The sequence below is a fragment of the Schistocerca piceifrons genome, chromosome 5 (assembly GCF_021461385.2).
Source record: "Schistocerca piceifrons isolate TAMUIC-IGC-003096 chromosome 5, iqSchPice1.1, whole genome shotgun sequence".
Taxonomy (NCBI): domain Eukaryota; kingdom Metazoa; phylum Arthropoda; class Insecta; order Orthoptera; family Acrididae; genus Schistocerca; species Schistocerca piceifrons.
In genome coordinates this window covers 610749752-610766662 of record NC_060142.1, presented here as the reverse complement: position 1 = coordinate 610766662, position 16911 = coordinate 610749752, and positions in this window count along the sequence as shown.

Below are 16911 nucleotides of genomic sequence, written 5' to 3'. Positions count from 1 at the left end.
GAAAGATAGTAATACAACACAGAACTGTATGTAATATACATTTGTTTATATTCTAACAATGGATATATAATTTACTTTTATGCTTCATTTTGTTTCCTACTGCACGTAAAAGCCCTATTGAGAGTTAATCAACTTGTTCTCAGAATTAACATGTAATCTCCTCTGAAATGTACCTTACGATGAAGTCGCAGGCATCGATATGTATTTTACAACAAATAATGTATTAAAGTGGCTGAAGAAGGATTTCTACACCGAATTATTCTTAAATACAAGCGTCAGAGCCGAAGAGACAACAAAGAACACATTTTGATGTAGCAATAGTGTGGCGACCGATCGTTCCTCACATATCGATTGTTCGAGAAGTCGGCGGGAGTCCTCACTTTTCCAATAGAATGGTTCGACTTTCTTTTCATCAGATAACTGCACTTCAAAAAAATGGTTCTGAGCACTATGGGACTCAACTGCTGAGGTCATTAGTCCACTAGAACTTAGAACTAGTTAAACCTAACTAACCTAAGGACATCACAAACATCCATGCCCGAGGCAGGATTCGAACCTGCGACCGTAGCGGTCTTGCGGTTCCAAACTGCAGCGCCTTTAACCGCACGGCCACTTCAGCCGGCAACTGCACTTCGCTTCGTGACTCTGGAAATATGCGTTTTGCATACGTCTCTCATATAATACGACTCCAATAAAGCGATTTGTGTTGTTACACTTTATCCATCTTTCGTAGGGCTGTAATGTGAGTAAATACAGTCGAGACGACAGATTGTAAAAATTGTTTCTTCCGCTCGCTTGACATACCACACCACCATGATACTGTAACATCAGGCTTAGAAAAAGTTCAGCATTAATACATACCCAGTTCCTCGGTTTTTCCGACGACGAAAGCAATATGCCATTAATGCTACTCTTATGAAAGGAATTTAATTTTAACGGTGGTTGTGCGTTAATTATGAAAGGTATCGCACTACGTTTCGTTACACAAATGATTGCTTCTGGTAGGGATCGGTAGGTGAACTAGTGGAAATCGATCCAATATTATGGCAGTTTTAAGGAAACCTATAATTAAGTAAATGAAAAAAATGTCGCTAGGCTAATGTTGTATGAAGTAATTATTACGTTTTTCAAGGAAAGTAACTACTCTATGTAACCTTACATGGTACTAAAATTAGCTTTTCAAATAATAATGAGACGTTTGTACAACTTAGTAATTCTTGGAACAGTAAATTATCTCGATCTACGCAGACCTAAACTTAAAATGTTGTGGTAACAAACTGCCTCTATTCTGCGTTCTGAAAATGAATGTTAGGTCTTACAGCTTGAAATCAGTTACCGAAGGAGGAGTGAAACTAAATAGGACATGAGGAGCTTTTACCATTTAACCACTGAAAAACAGTTACGTAGAAATGATCTATAAATGGTTCTATTGACTGATCTTATTACTATGTTCTCTTTGGCAGCATCTATTTCTTTGTACTGAGTAGGGCATAAAAGAAACGTGGAGTACACGAATCGGTTTTGGTCTCAATAGTTGTATCCAGAAGTCTTTCAAAAACAAATATGTTGTTAAGTAACAGACACTCCTCGCAAGTACTACTACTGTGATAATGATTGCATTACTGGCTCAACATTTTCTAGCAACTGACGGAGGTCAGAACAAAACACTTCTAGCAAGACACAATATGAAAACACTTTATAACACAAATACATGGATAATGGCACGTCTGAAGCTGGTATTCATCTTGTTGGCCCTCAAACTACACTGACCATTAAGCGGCTTCAGTGATCACTACTATATTCATTCATTTTTAGTACTGAAAGAAGGTTTAGCGAGAATAAAAGTGAAGCAAAGTACAAATACTTAGTTATTTTCCTTGCATCCCCAGTCCGCAAAACTTTTAACTATTCACAATGCAAAGTACGAGTAGGTTGAGTATTTCGGAAACAAAATTATCTGAAAACGTGAGAAATTCAGTGTTCTCGACACGAAATTGAGAGGGAAGAGAATATTATTTGCATCTAAAGCAAATTATTTGTACATGCAAGCAAATACAAAACTAAGCGTTTGCTTCAGATGAAGAGGTGGCTGTGGGGATCTCCTGATCTAAAGTAAAGACTGAAAATGTATTCATGGCTCTCGAAGCATAATTGTACGAAAATTATATACTTGGCAACTGATTTTTAAGGTAGAGGCAACCAGTATACGTCATGAATCAATACCCATTAACTCCCATTAACGAGGCATTCAGTCTTGCTGTTTTCCTTGCCTAATTCATCACACAAGACACGAACAGTTTGAATGATAGCCACCGACTGTCTAGTGTCACAAATACTCCTTGTGATTTTAACACCAAATCCACCTTTTCTATTCAGGATCAACGTGTTTTGCAGCGGAGGAACGTCCCTCCAGGTTTTACATAAATACGAATCAACGTGGCCTACGCATTAAGCAGTTCTACTAATACTATTTCTATATCTTAGCATTTCAAAAGAACATAGTTTTAAAATTACATGCATACAGTATTTCTTGTGAGATAACTTAACGAAAATATGAACAAACGTTTAAGTAGAGGCATAAACAAAGATTATAGTGATACAGATATCACATTAAGCATAAGAAGGCAAAGAAGTTACATGAAATTGGTATATCGATACCAAAAATAAATGTAGCACCATATCCTAGCAATCATATCGGAAGGTTAAAAGTACAGTTATAAAGCGCCTGTCGGTACCTATGGAACGACTTACACAACGCATTCTACATGAAGTGGCAATCGGAAATCGAAACCCATCAGAACTTACACAGGACCTACGTAATTTGGAGCAAAAGGACCTGTCTGCAGAGGACCCATTACGCATTACGTGCCGGCCGAAGTGGCCGTGCGGTTAAAGGCGCTGCAGTCTGGAACCGTAAGACCGCTACGGTCGCAGGTTCGAATCCTGCCTCGGGCATGGATGTTTGTGATGTCCTTAGTTAGGTTTAACTAGTTCTAAGTTCTAGGGGACTAATGACCTCAGCAGTTGAGTCCCATAGTGCTCAGAGCCATTTGAACCAACGCATTACGTACAATATGGCTCAGCCGCTCCCATCGACAGTACGTATGATCATAACTGCTTTAGCAAAGAAGGCGGATGCAATTTAAAATTTTTCCTCAATGACACTTCGTAAATTAAATGCACCATAAGAAACATAGTGCCACACGGTCTGGCTCAAGGCAGTGTTACAGAAAGCAACACATCGGATCTTCAGATTGGCGTCACATGAACTGAAGCAAATCGAGAAAAAGATAAACTTTTCTTCGTCTTAATAGATCTAGAGCATCGTTTCAATATTCCAGAGGAGCAAATTACTGGCTACCGCACCACAAGCGATGTTCAGTCTTCTCAACAGCACAGCAGCAGGTGAGAGGTCAGCAAAAATCACAGTTCCATGTGGTACTCGTTCCACATTAAATCTGCAGAAGTGCGAACAACTGTGCCCTTACTCAAACCACTAAAAACGACCGATAAACATCCCTATCGGCCGTAAACAACTTTCACTTGCACTACATACGCTAAACGAAAGAGTGAATCACAGTTCCACATCCTCGTGGAATATATATCCGCAAGTCTCAAGCGCGTAAGTGAAACGTCATCGAATACTTCATTGACAGCGGTTCAGAAATTGAAATCTTGCTCCTTATTACTTACTTGCTATTTCCTTTTAGTTTATTATCAAGATACGAGAGCAAGCCAAATGTTGCGTATGTAGTGGCGTAAATATAGCACTTAATATTTTAACATAATATCAGGTGTGTTAGTGTAACTGAGCTCCTTTAATGCACTGGTCTAGAATATGATCTGCCGAACTGCACATTAAAAGTTGATAATAATACAGTCATTCACGCTTTTGGATCAAATCGCCGTTCAGTGAACCCCAGCCCACAAATATACGACGAATGGACTTTCGGAGCTGCTATAGTGAACTTTTTAAACCGTTTGAAACAAATATGAGGAAATACTCAAATACAACCACTGCCACAAGTACGGGGGAAGATCATTTCAGTAAGTTCTACGAGATTATCCACACTTATACACACCACCCACACCCCAAAAGTAAGCACAGAATTCAACAGGGTAATACTTGGACCACCTCTCTTCACCCGGTACCAACCTCCGGAAATAAACGTAGCAATCAAATCATATTTCAAGAAGTGGTTGGACGTGGATATTATATGTAGATCGAGCAGCCCTGGTCCTGAACGCTTAATTACCGACCTTATCGGGATCTTAGGGCGTTGAATGTTCTGACTGTCCCAGGTCGTTGCACCATTCTCAGTATCCAAGACTTTACAAGTGCTTCACGTGGTACCTCGTTTTTCAGTGTAACTGATTGTGACAAGACCTATACACATATTGCATTGCCCACTGTGACAACCTCAAGATGTCCGTTATTACCCCTGTGGACTGTTTGAGTTTCAATTTATGCCATACAGTTTACGCAGTGCAGCCCAGGCATGAAATTTGGAGAGCTCTAAATGTCTGTTTTGCTTCTGCAGGTGGCATTCTAGTTTCTTCACATAATGAACAAGAGAACAGAGTGCACTTACAGTTGTTGTCTCAGCTTCGGCGCGAGATCCAATACTGAAAATCGCCTTACGTTTTGACAACGCCAAAGTTCAACAACACCTATACATTACAGTGATGTACTACGAAAACTGATTTTAAGCTCTTCATGATGTGTGCCATCTAGTGTTCACGCTTCAGCATGTGCTGCGGCTCTACGCTTTACATGGCTAGGAGCCAACAAACAGTTTCTCCAGCTGACAAGATCTCATTTACATTGTCAACAAAACAAGGTCAGTCAGCACAAATTCGCACTAATTGGCAATACACAGTAGCTACCCACAACACGATTTGCATCTGTGCACCAGGACACTGTGAGACCAGTTCCCTACTCAAACGCGAGCAAATGCTTGTTAACGATAATAGACGTTTCTACACATATGTCGAAGGCTACGCCAATTACAGAAATATTTGCTAAAACGGTGACTCATGAATTCGTCCGTACAAGGCTCGCCAGCTTCAGAGTTGCGACCACAGTGACCATGGATCGTGGTCGGCCATCAGACTGCTAGCTAATTACCGGGTTCACAAAACTTGAACAATTGTTCAACGCCTCCACAGGATGCAGCGCTCCTTTTCCACGAAAGTATCTGGAGCGACATACGGCCCGTCATTCTATTGGGCTTCAGAAAGGCTGTGAAAACTGACATTGACCTGTCTTAGAGTTAACTCATATCTGGACAACAAATACGAGTTCCTGCAGATCTCATAGAATGCCAGGAAGTAACAACAGTCTCATCTGACGTACTGCAAGAGTTCGCACAAACAGTGTAGCACATAATGCAGCGCTTCATTCCAGCAGCACCAACTCGTCACAGAATCAAGCTAATATTTTTCTGCAAAATCCTCCAAAAGTGTTCGCATGTGTTATTAGGTAGTGATACAGCCAGAACACCCTCAGACTTCAAGAACAATATAATAATTCCCATCCCAAAGAAAGCAGGGGATGACAGGTGTGAAAATTACCGAACTATCAGTTTAATAAGCCACGGCTGCAAAATACTAACAAGAAGTCTTTACAGACGGATGGAAAAACTGGTAGAAACTGACCTCGGGGAAGATCAGTTTGGATTCCGTAGAAATGTTGGAACACGTGAGGCAGTACTGACCCTACAACTTATCTTAGAAAATAGATTAAGAAAGGCAAACCTACGTTTCTAGCGTTTGTAGACTTAGAGAAAGCTTTTGACAATGTTGACTGCAATACTCTCTTTAAAAATATGAAGGTGGCAGGGGTAAATTACAGGGAGCGAAAGGCTATTTACAATTTGTACAGAGACCAGGTGGTAGTTATAAGATTCGAGGGGCATGAAAGGGAAGCAGTGGTTGGGAAGGGAGTGATACAGGGTTCTAGACTATCACCGATGTTATTCAATCTGTATATTGAGCAGGCAGTAAAGGAAACAAAAGAAAAATTCTGAGTAGGCATTAAAATCCATGGAGAAGAAATAAAAACTTTGAGGTTCGCTGATGACATTGTAATTCTGTCAGAGACAGCAAAGGACTTGAAAGAGCAGTTGAACGGAGTGGACAGTGTGTTTCAAGGAGGATATATGATGAACATCAACAAAAGCAAAACGAGGATAATGGAATGTAGCCGAATTAAGTCGGGTGATGCTCAGGGAATTAGATTAGGAAATGTGACACTTAAAGTAGTAAAGGAGTTTTGCTATTTAGGGAGCAAAATAAATGATGATGGTCGAAGTAGAGAGGATATAAAATGTAGACTGGCAATGGCAAGGAAAGCGTTTCTGAAGAAGAGAAATTTGTTAACATCGAGTATAGATTTAAGTGTAAGGAAGTCGTTTCTGAAAGTATTAGTTTGGAGTGTAGCCATGTATGGAAGTGAAACATGGACGATATATAGTTTGGACAAGAAGAGAATAGAAGCTTTTGAAATGTGGTGCTACAGAAGAATGCTGAAGATTAGAAGGGCAGATCGCATAACTAATGAGAAGGTATTGAATAGAATTGGGGAGAAGAGGAGTTTGTGGCACAGCTTGAAATGACCGTGTAAGGTGTCAGGCAAATCCAACACCTTCCATGAAAACCCTGACATGAAAAGCAAATCCAGTAGTATGTCACATAGTTCCGAATGAATCGTCACATTAAATTAACCAAAGTAATACGAGTAACGAGTGAGCCAATGGAATACCACAGACTAACACAAGAATGCCTAAATGCATGTCATACCTTCCCACCGTGAGACAGACGCCGTTCCGAGGGGAGAAACGAGAACAGAAGCAGAGAGCAGAACCGTGTTAAGCTAGAAGGCCCTACAATAAGGTACGGGCACCCACGTCTCCAACTAACCGCTAGGACCAGCCCTCCCCACCCCCCCCCCCCCACCCCCCGAGCCCATGTTAAAAGCTACAGCCCTCCAGAAGAACAGTATAGATCTTACGATAACACTAGAAGGGCCGCAAGTTTTAGCGTGAGACTTTTTAGCGTCTCTGTTACGTTGCAAACTTTAAAAACATTGCCCCACCACGAAAAGTATAACGTTTCTCATTGGATGGACAGAATTTTTGTAGGCGGAGCTTAGGGTTAACATTGAGACCCTGATTGGTCAGATGATAACATAGCCTGATAGTTTTTTTTAAACCAACTTCGGTAAATTGTAGTAAGGAGAAGTTAGGGGAGAGTTGCTTCCGAGACGGCGAGGTGAGCGGAGCTGTGCTGCCTGCCGCCCCCTGACGAACACCGACAAGGTAATGAACGCATGCAATGCCGCATATCAGCGCATAAAGCTTCACTCAGAACTGAAGTCTCATCTGTTACACCCCCTTTTTGCGTAATACTAGTGTCGATCGTCAATTAAAGGTCATGGTGTTTACATTTGCCACTTGAAGTAAAAATCTGAAACGCGATGAGTTTTCTGTTATATAGTTATTGAGAAGCCACATCAGCCACTGTAATTTACAAGTTAGATAAGTAATTAAATGTAATTGAGGGTCACTGTAGACCATTTTCTCTCTTGTGAAACTTAATTTAAACCTAGATTATAGATGTGTGATGGCATAGGTCATCCTTCGATCCATTGTAGAGCTTGGAAGCCCACCCAGGGAATATTCGTTCACATTTTTGTGGAACGCAGTTGGTTTTTATCATCCTGTATTAAAACATTTCCTTTTATCAATAGTGCAATTTATAAACAATGTAGAATAAAATTGCCAATGGTAAACTTAGCTGCTTTTTCGACGTTATTTTACCAGCTAACTATAAATAGGAAAGCCTTGAACCCTTCCACCAAATTTAGTTAGTATTAAGACTCTTTTACAGGGAGGGCAGTGCAGCTGACGCTGAAATCATTAAGTATTTGGTTATCTCACCGTTAGTCTCACTGAGCTCTTCTGAACTCTACATGTCATGTGTGGTCTGGCGTCTCCTTACCAGCAACAGGTCCCAGGTTCAAACTAGTCAATTCCCTAAAAAACACTCTCAGAGCGTCGTTGCGCGAAAGTGGTAGGGAGACACGATATAGAACAAACAGACACCACGCAGAATGTTAGAACCGGTTGGTAGAACATGGTCTGAGGCGTCAAGGGACCACCAATTTAGTGTTGGAGGGCAGCGCGGAGGGTAAAAATTGTAGAGGGAGACCAAGAGATGAATACTCTAAACAGATTCAGAGGGATGTAGGTTGCAGTAGGTACTGGGAGATGAAGAAGCTTGCACAGGATAGAGTAGCATGGAGAGCTTGATCAAACCAGTATCTGGACGGAAGACAACATCAACAACAACAACTACGATACAGCCATGTTGCTGCTATTACCTCATTTTTGGGCCGTATAGAGTATTACAACTCGACTTGCACATCTTCGTAATACTTTGAGACGAGGAAGCCACAACAGTCTCGGAAGAGAGAGTGAAGCCTACGTACATAACAGGTGAAGATCCTTCAGACACGCCACATGCAGCTTCACCGGCGAACACTCCACTGGGCTGTACATATCAACACTTACACCAAGCACCCCACTCATTCGCCCAAGAAGGTCACATTTACAGCGGACACACCCAGAGCAACCACCGCCAGCGTTAGAGAACGGCATCGTCGCTAGCTCTGGCAACCACAAGCCACTACGAAGTTCCAACTATAACATCAGAACCGACAAGTACGCCCCACATTCTCTTTCATTCCCGGACGCCCCCGGATTGCGCCAGCAGACTCTTCAGTCGGAGGTAACAACCCAGCATTAATGTTACCCTGCATTAGCAAAGACCAGTAAATCACTTCCACGAAGAAGTGGTCCAGCTGTATTCTGCCCTGGGCAACGACAGACAGTTGGTCACTCACTGTTTCACACTCAAGAGAAGGGCCACTGTAGTGACATATCGTTCCTCACACGTCGTTCGAGAAGTCGAAGGGAGAGATAGTTCGTTTCGATCTGAGAACTGCCGTTAGGTTCAAGACTCTGTGATAACAACATGCGTTTTGTACATATCTATCATGCAGTGGTGCTTCAGGAGAGGCTTATGTGATGTTGCTGTTTATCCTTGAGTAGCTACAGTAGTACACTAAAGTCGTCGGCACACGGACCGTACTGTCGAACGTCAACGTTGAGCGTGCTTTCAACGTTATGCTGAATGGTCAGGAACGATGCGACTTATGCTTACGGTATGTGGGCCCTAACGTGCTATAGGCGATCACAACGCACTCCAGTGGCAGTTGCAGGATGTTTCTAGGTCGTAAATCACACTTTTTTACTGAAAGGGTGTGCGTAAAATTGCCACATTAACTTTATCAAAACGCACGATTCCTCCATTGCCCATACACTAATCACGTTGTTCTATATGTAATATACGCAAACAAAAACTTTAATATCCATGAACATGTTTTAAGACGAAAAGGAAAGTATCATGTCCAACAAGTAAGGACACAGGCTTATAAAAGTTCTATTACAAACAGTGCGATACAAATTTTCAATAGTCCTCCACAAAAGGTAAGCATTTTTCATCATTACCACATTTTAGTAAAGTCCTAAGGTCATTCTTACTTGATCATTGTTCCTACCCAGAAGCAGAATTTTGGAAACATGTGGATTACGAAACGTAAAAGAAAGAGGAGCAAAATATCGTTATACAAGTAGTGTAAACTGTCCTGTTGATTGAGCCAAACGAACAAACTAACCCTGCCGGCCGGAGTGGCCGAGCGGTCCTAGGCGCTACAGTCTGGAATCGCGCGACCGCTACGGTCGCAGGTTCGAAACCTGCCTCGGGCATGGATGTGTGTGATGTCCTTCGGTTAATTAGGTTTAAGTAGTTCTAAGTTCTAGGGGACTGATAATCTCAGTCCCTTAGTGCTCAGAGCCATTTGAACCAGCCAAACTCACCCACAAAAAAAGGATGAACTTGTTGTGTTGGCAGAAGAGCCAACACCGTGCTACTAGAGGAGGCCGAAATGCACGCGTTTTAGCTCACACAGGCTGGCGTGAGGAGGGAAGGACTATACTGACGTGAGGTCTGGAACAGACAAGGAATTAGAATTCAGAAAGCGGGCGTAATTAGTTTGATACTTAACTTTAATCCATTAATGATGAACGTCGCTCTTGAACGTACATGATTCACAAAATTATCTGTTCAGAACACATAGTAACTGAGTATGGCGCATTGCTAGATCGTAGCAAATGACGTAGCTGAAGGCTATGCTAAACTGTCGTCTCTGCAAATGAGAGCGTATGTAAGCAGTGAACCATTCCATTCCTAGCAAAGTCGGCTGTAAAACTGGGGTGAGTGCTAGGGAGTCTCTCTAGACAAGACCTGCCGTGTGGCGGCGCACGGTCTGCAATCACTGATAGTGGCGACACGCGGATCCGACGTATACTAACGGACCGCTGCCGATTTAAAGGTTACCACATAGCAAGTGTGGTGTCTGGCGGTGACACTACAGGACTTATACTTACATAACATCAAACAGTATGCTATATACTTTAATTAAACTAATAACAATGCGTGAGAACCTACTACGCGAATGGTGGGGGGAAAAAATTAGACGTGGCGAGACGCAAACCATCGGCATTTCATGCAATTCGGTAACGCTACTCACAACTTCTTTTTTTTTGTTCGTTGTTGATCGTTGTGTTTGGTCGTTGCGGACGCCACATGACAGCCGTTCAAGTTCCTTTGTTGATCCTTCCACTTAGCTGTTTATTACAAAGGCCAACCAGCTCTCTGGCCGAACACATTGAGATACCGTGCCGGCTGCGCTTAACTGACAACAAACCTCTTTTAGCCAATCCTAGCATATTCCCACTTGCTAAATGCTACAATCGTAGCTATGTTACTAACTGAAATTTAATTATAACAAATTGTACCAAGAAAAATGCGTTTTTGATGTATTCTCAGTGTCTCTCTGCCTTCAAATGGCATACTCTCATAACACGGAAAGCTACAATAATACTTTTGCCAGTAATAAGACGTTTATTTTTTACAACGAATCACATATTTAACAACGGGTTTTCGAATAATTCTCAATTTGCTAGTGGTCAGAAACGGCACATATACGTATAGGTTGGAAATGAATGCCAATATGGCGTCTCACGACTCTGTACTGAAGGGAGATGGCGTGCTTGTGACGTAGGTGGCGTTGTGTCACCTCATTGGTCAACGCTCAGACGCACGCTCATAATATCTGACCTGCTAGATATCGCCCTGAGCGTTCGGGAAGACTCCCAAACGTACTATTCCATGCTATGACGTCAGAAACTTGGCACGCTCAGCGGTCAGATGCATGGTCCGTGTGCCGACGGCGTAAGTTTATGATGAACGTAGTTACCGTCTAGCTACTGTCTGTGCGGGTGATAGTTATATACAGATCATCTGTAACAACATAGTAAAAGACATAATGATTTTGTGGAAATTTTGCCGTTTGACCCTTTTGTTAACATGCTACCGTCACTGAATATAAAGTGTTAAAATTTTGTAGTTCTGTTTGAAGCATCTCGTATCTCACAACAACATCTTGATTTTCTACTGTTAATGATCACGCATCTACAAATAAGTTAAACACTCGCAGTTACAAATCCCCTAACATTAGCTTCATTGCACCACTATTAACAATAAAACAAAACTTTTAAACCTTTTTGTTTACTCTGATATGTAACGACACTTTTGTTGTTTGGATTCATGACAGGAGATTTTGAACGACTAAATGAAGTTAACTCCAATATTTGTTTCACGATGGGCGTGGAAAAGAATTACTGCCCTCCCCTCCTTGATGTGTTTCCAGAGGTATGTTGATGGTACTTCGGGAGCATTTCCACAGTATCCGCAGTAATTTGCGGAATTGTCATATCAAATCTGTTTTTCGACCATAATCTAAGATCAGGGCTCTATTAGGTTCCGTTAACGACGATCTTGGTTTGCTTAAGGCCAATGTCTATCGTATTCCTTGCATATTTGGCATGTCATATATTGACCATACCATCAGGACCGTGGAGGATCGGTGTACTGAACACAAGCGTCCAAACGGTTGCAACAGCCGACCAAATCTGCAGTAGCAGAATAGTGTCTGCACTACGGTCATCCTATGGAATATAACAACACGGAGATTCTGGCAAGCACTTCCAGCTATTGGAATAGTGTTATTAAGAAAGCAGCCGACAGAGATAGGATGGATTTTGTTCAAATTCTCCTGGGAATGGTCCTCTCTCTCAAAAACCAGAAGTACAGTGTTAATTCTGCCTCGCCCGTTGGTTATTAATTTTCGTTAAGGTAACTCCTAATGTCGGTAATCTTCGGTTGTGTGATGGCGCTAGTGCTTACTGACTACACTGTGTGTGTGTGTGTGTGTGTGTGTGTGTGTGTGTGTGTGTGTGTGTTATCTTTTCGAATTCCGTTGCACTGCGCTTACTTGCTGCACTTTTGCGTTGAAAACGGCATGCTATGCAGCTGTCGAAATATCAGCGGTCGTCGACAACGTCACCCGGCATCATTCCCGTATGTTATCTGAACATTTTATACGCCGGGAGAATCTCATCTCTCAAAAAATTACTGTTTCTCTAACAATTCACACGGAAATAGCCCTCGGCAAGAGCCAAATAGCATAAATACTTCTTTATTACCAACAATCGGTTTCGTCAAACTTTACTGTCACCTTCTGGTGATGACCAGAAGATGACAGCAAAGTCTGTCGAAACCGGTTGTCGGTAATAAAGAAGCATTTATGCCACCTTGGCTATAGAAACTTTTTATCATGTAAAACAGACCGCTTTCTCTCATTTCCCAACACGAGAGCACTCAAGAAAATGGACCCCCGTATTCTTTATAGTAGCATAACAGCTTTTCTGTGTATCTGTATGTGGTATTGACTGGCCCTGTTTTTGTTCGACACTGTTGTTAGATTTACATGGAGGAACTGTTAACTTCTTGTTATGTCAGTTGCCTGCAAAGTTTCGCTTCCGAAATATTTCTAAGTGTTTGTTGATGTTGAAGTTGCTGTATTAGAGAGAATACTAGGACTGCAGAAACGTCAATATGTTCTAAACACAGACTTCAGTAATCAAGCATCTTGAAAGATTAAACACATGTGAGATAAGCAGTTAGGCCTGATGAAGTTAGTACTACGAGGGTGAGTCAAATGAAAACCTTAAATTTGTAATAACAAATCGAAATTTCCCACCTTTATCTTGTAAGTTGGTAAGCGCGCTACAAACAGCGAGCAGAATGGCCTGTAGGTGGCAGCATAGTGCAGATGCACACATACCGTCTCAGTATCAGTATAAGGATGGGCGCCCCACTTGCGACTTGCATCATGGAAGAACAGCATTCTGTTATTCTGTTTTTGTGTAGTAAAGGTGTGAAACCTACTGAAATTCATCCATGAATGAAGGTTCAGTACGGTGATGCGTGTTTGTCATAGCAGGAAGTCTACGAATGGAGTAGGAAGTTCGCAAATGGTGTGACTTCAGTGGAAGATGGTCATCGTCAGGCCAAGCACAACGAGTTGAGCCTCCACAGAGCATTGCAGCAGTTGAAGCCTAAAAAACCAACTGCGGCCTGCAATCAAATCAAAGCGACGAGGATTGCTGTCAGCAGGTGTCCTTTTGCAACATGAAAACGCAAGGCCCCACACTGCCCGTACAACAGTTGCAACAATCACAGTTTTGAGTGTCTTCCTCATCCACCATACACACCAGACCTTGCCCCAAGTGATTTCCATATGTTTGGACCACTCAATGACGCAATGGGAGGAAAGAAGTTCCGTTCTGATGAAGGGCTACGCCACACGGTGCATGAGTGGTTGGGTGGACTACGAAAATAATTTTTTTCTAAAGGAATTTATGCACTTTGTAAGCGCTGGAGGACTTGCGTTGAGCATGGGGGAGATTATGTTGAAAAGAGATACAGCTTTGTACCACATCTACACAATAAAAAATACTTTAAAAATATTTAAGGTTTTCATTTCACTCACCGTCGTACTACAGTGAACAGCAAATGAAACCCCACATATGAGATTCAATAAAAGTCTAAATTAAAGCCCTAAAATAATTTAACAGAAAGATCCCATAAATGACTTATGAAAAACGTATAGAGTCAAAAACCGTTAGGAAAAAAAATCCGATTTTTTAACCCCTCCTACGTAGAGTTTCTATTAAAATCGTTCATGGTATAAACATGTGATAGAAGACAATACTCTATTTACCAACAGCACTGAGCCACTGTTAATGGAAAAGTAGCACACGCTTTCTAGATAGCCGTCCTTACTGTTAATCAGCATCATATGAAAACTGAGAGATAACAGTTCAAATCTTGGACTCGATTCTCCTTAATGCAGTACTCAATCAAGTAACGATACAATTACAATTTTGGCCTTGTTTGCCTTTTAACTAATGAACATTTTTGTCCTTTCCATTGCTATATCCGGATGCAAGTGTGCTCTAAAAGGAGATGTGTTTATGCACGTCACTGCTTGATATTTGAAATGATTTTCATGTTAATATTATTTATGCTCAAAACAATATCTCCATGTGTTTCAATATCATATAGCCTATCGACCAGGCTGGAGTTATGCAGCCCGCCACAAGTGTAACAGGATCAGGAGCTGAATCCTAATAACGCATGTGAGGTGTCTGAAACAACCTAGACGTTGACTTCCGTGGGTTACCAAATGATTAACTTTGCTTCATGAGAGCACATACCTTGGATTAACACTGATCACGGCCTCTCTCTACACGAGCCACAGCACTGAGTGAGCCAGGCCGCTTATGTGAACGAAGCTGGGATAGCATCATTAAAATACGAAACATTAACGAACAACAGGTAGAGTCACAATGCAAAGCGCATAGTTTGCCCACACGACACACTCCAAGTAACTACCCTACGACAAGCAATAGTTTTTTGACATCACCAGTATGGAAGGCAGTTAGACCCAGACCTTGCACCTCTGGTACGGCACATTGCTTGTTATGGTGAGCCTTTAAGCATTTAACAACGTACGAAAATTTCATCTTACAGAGTGCACGCCCACATAGTCATACAACACTACGGCACATATCGCTTCTCAAAAATAGAATGCTTTTATCTTCAAATTATAATTTTGGCATCGTCGTCATAGAATATTATGAGTACAGTCAGGAGATGAAACCACACCTGTGTCATTTTCTCAACATTTTTCGATTAGTCCTTCGAGTTATAGTTCAAAATTTCTGGGAGTTCTAGAATCATATTGTACGATTCTTGACTCATAGAAGTGGCTTTGGTATAGGTGCTGAGAGAGTGAGTGAGAGAGAGAGAGAGAGAGACCATCATTTGTTGTTCAGATGGGAGCTGAACGTTGGAAAGAGATTAGCATTTGTTGTTCAGATGGAAACAGAACGTTGGAACTCGTAAACATCAGTTCAGAAAGCAAGGTGTACGAATATTCTTATTTGGGAATAGTTTTCTAAGACATAATTGTTAGTATTCTATGTCAGATTAAGAGTATATACTGAAGTCGTTATTGAATTATGTTAGTACTATTAACGCATTCGTGGCCTGTTGCGAGTTTAATCAGCCCCATCACAAAACACCTATGACGGAGTAAAATAACTATTGCCGAATAACGAACTGAAATGAACTATATACGCTTATAGAAGTGAAATACACACACTTATAGGTGACAATATATTATGGTCTTGTACTGTGCTGGTTCAAGCAGGTTGTTATTTAGTGTACTACGTAAATTATTCAAATCAATGGATTGTATTGTTTGTCGATAGTAAATATTGCATAAAAATGCTGAACGTATTTCATCAACAGCGCGTTGCGCAATATACTGCGAATAGCGTAACTACAAGGCTGTCATTCCCGTCAGAGTACATCGGGCAGGAGGCTACACATTATAAATGCAGTGCACTATTTATGTTACGCTAAGTATCACAGGTTTGGTTAAAACGTCGCACTACAATTCACACAGGATTGTAGGAACAGTAGAGTAGCGCAATGGAACGTTAACTGTGATCAGGTATAACATTGATTATATGTGTAGGTGGGGAACGTAGCTGAACCAGTGGTCAAGCGTATGCTGTATCGTACATTTGTTGTACTGAAAGTCCCCTTTAAAATTTTTTGAACTCATACCGACTCGGATGTTTGGTTGTAACTTTACTGTTGTTTAACCTTGGGTGAATTCATGCATTTCCAACTGCGAGAGAAACCATATACCTCTGCCTGCGAGAATACAACATGAATTTGCCGTGTTTTACAATCTTTCTAAAAATGTGCAAACTGATTAAATGATGAACTTTACTATTAATCTCTTTAATGAAATAAAGTGGTTCCTTTGCATTAATTATCTGCCTAATAATGGTGTTCATGTTGTGTGTTGATAATTTTCCAAGCAAACTGTTCCTGGAATGAAAATTGCTTACCTTCTGATGTAATTACTTGGAAACGCGGTGTTTGCTGCATATTTCTAACGACAGCTGCTGCAAGCTTAGTGCAATGCTCCAGAAAATAAGAAAAATATTTTATTCATATCATTGAGTGAGACGCTCTTTACATAAAAATGTCTAGGGTTGAGGATGTTGACGACGCTATTACGTGAAATATTTCTTTAATTATTTTTTTAAAATTATCTGATATAATACTGTTTGTATGATATTTATGTTCAACACTCATTAACACTGATAAAAAAGGCCGGGGAAATGGAACTCTTCCTCTCACAAATCATAGATAATTATCGGTCATGAAGTATACCATGCAGTGAAAATTGCTAAGTATTTAATTAAAAATCAAAAGTTCACTGATGTGGATGTTTCATTCAACAATGGTTCCAAAATATGCGCGACTGCAATACAACTAAAACACTATTACCTTAATTCC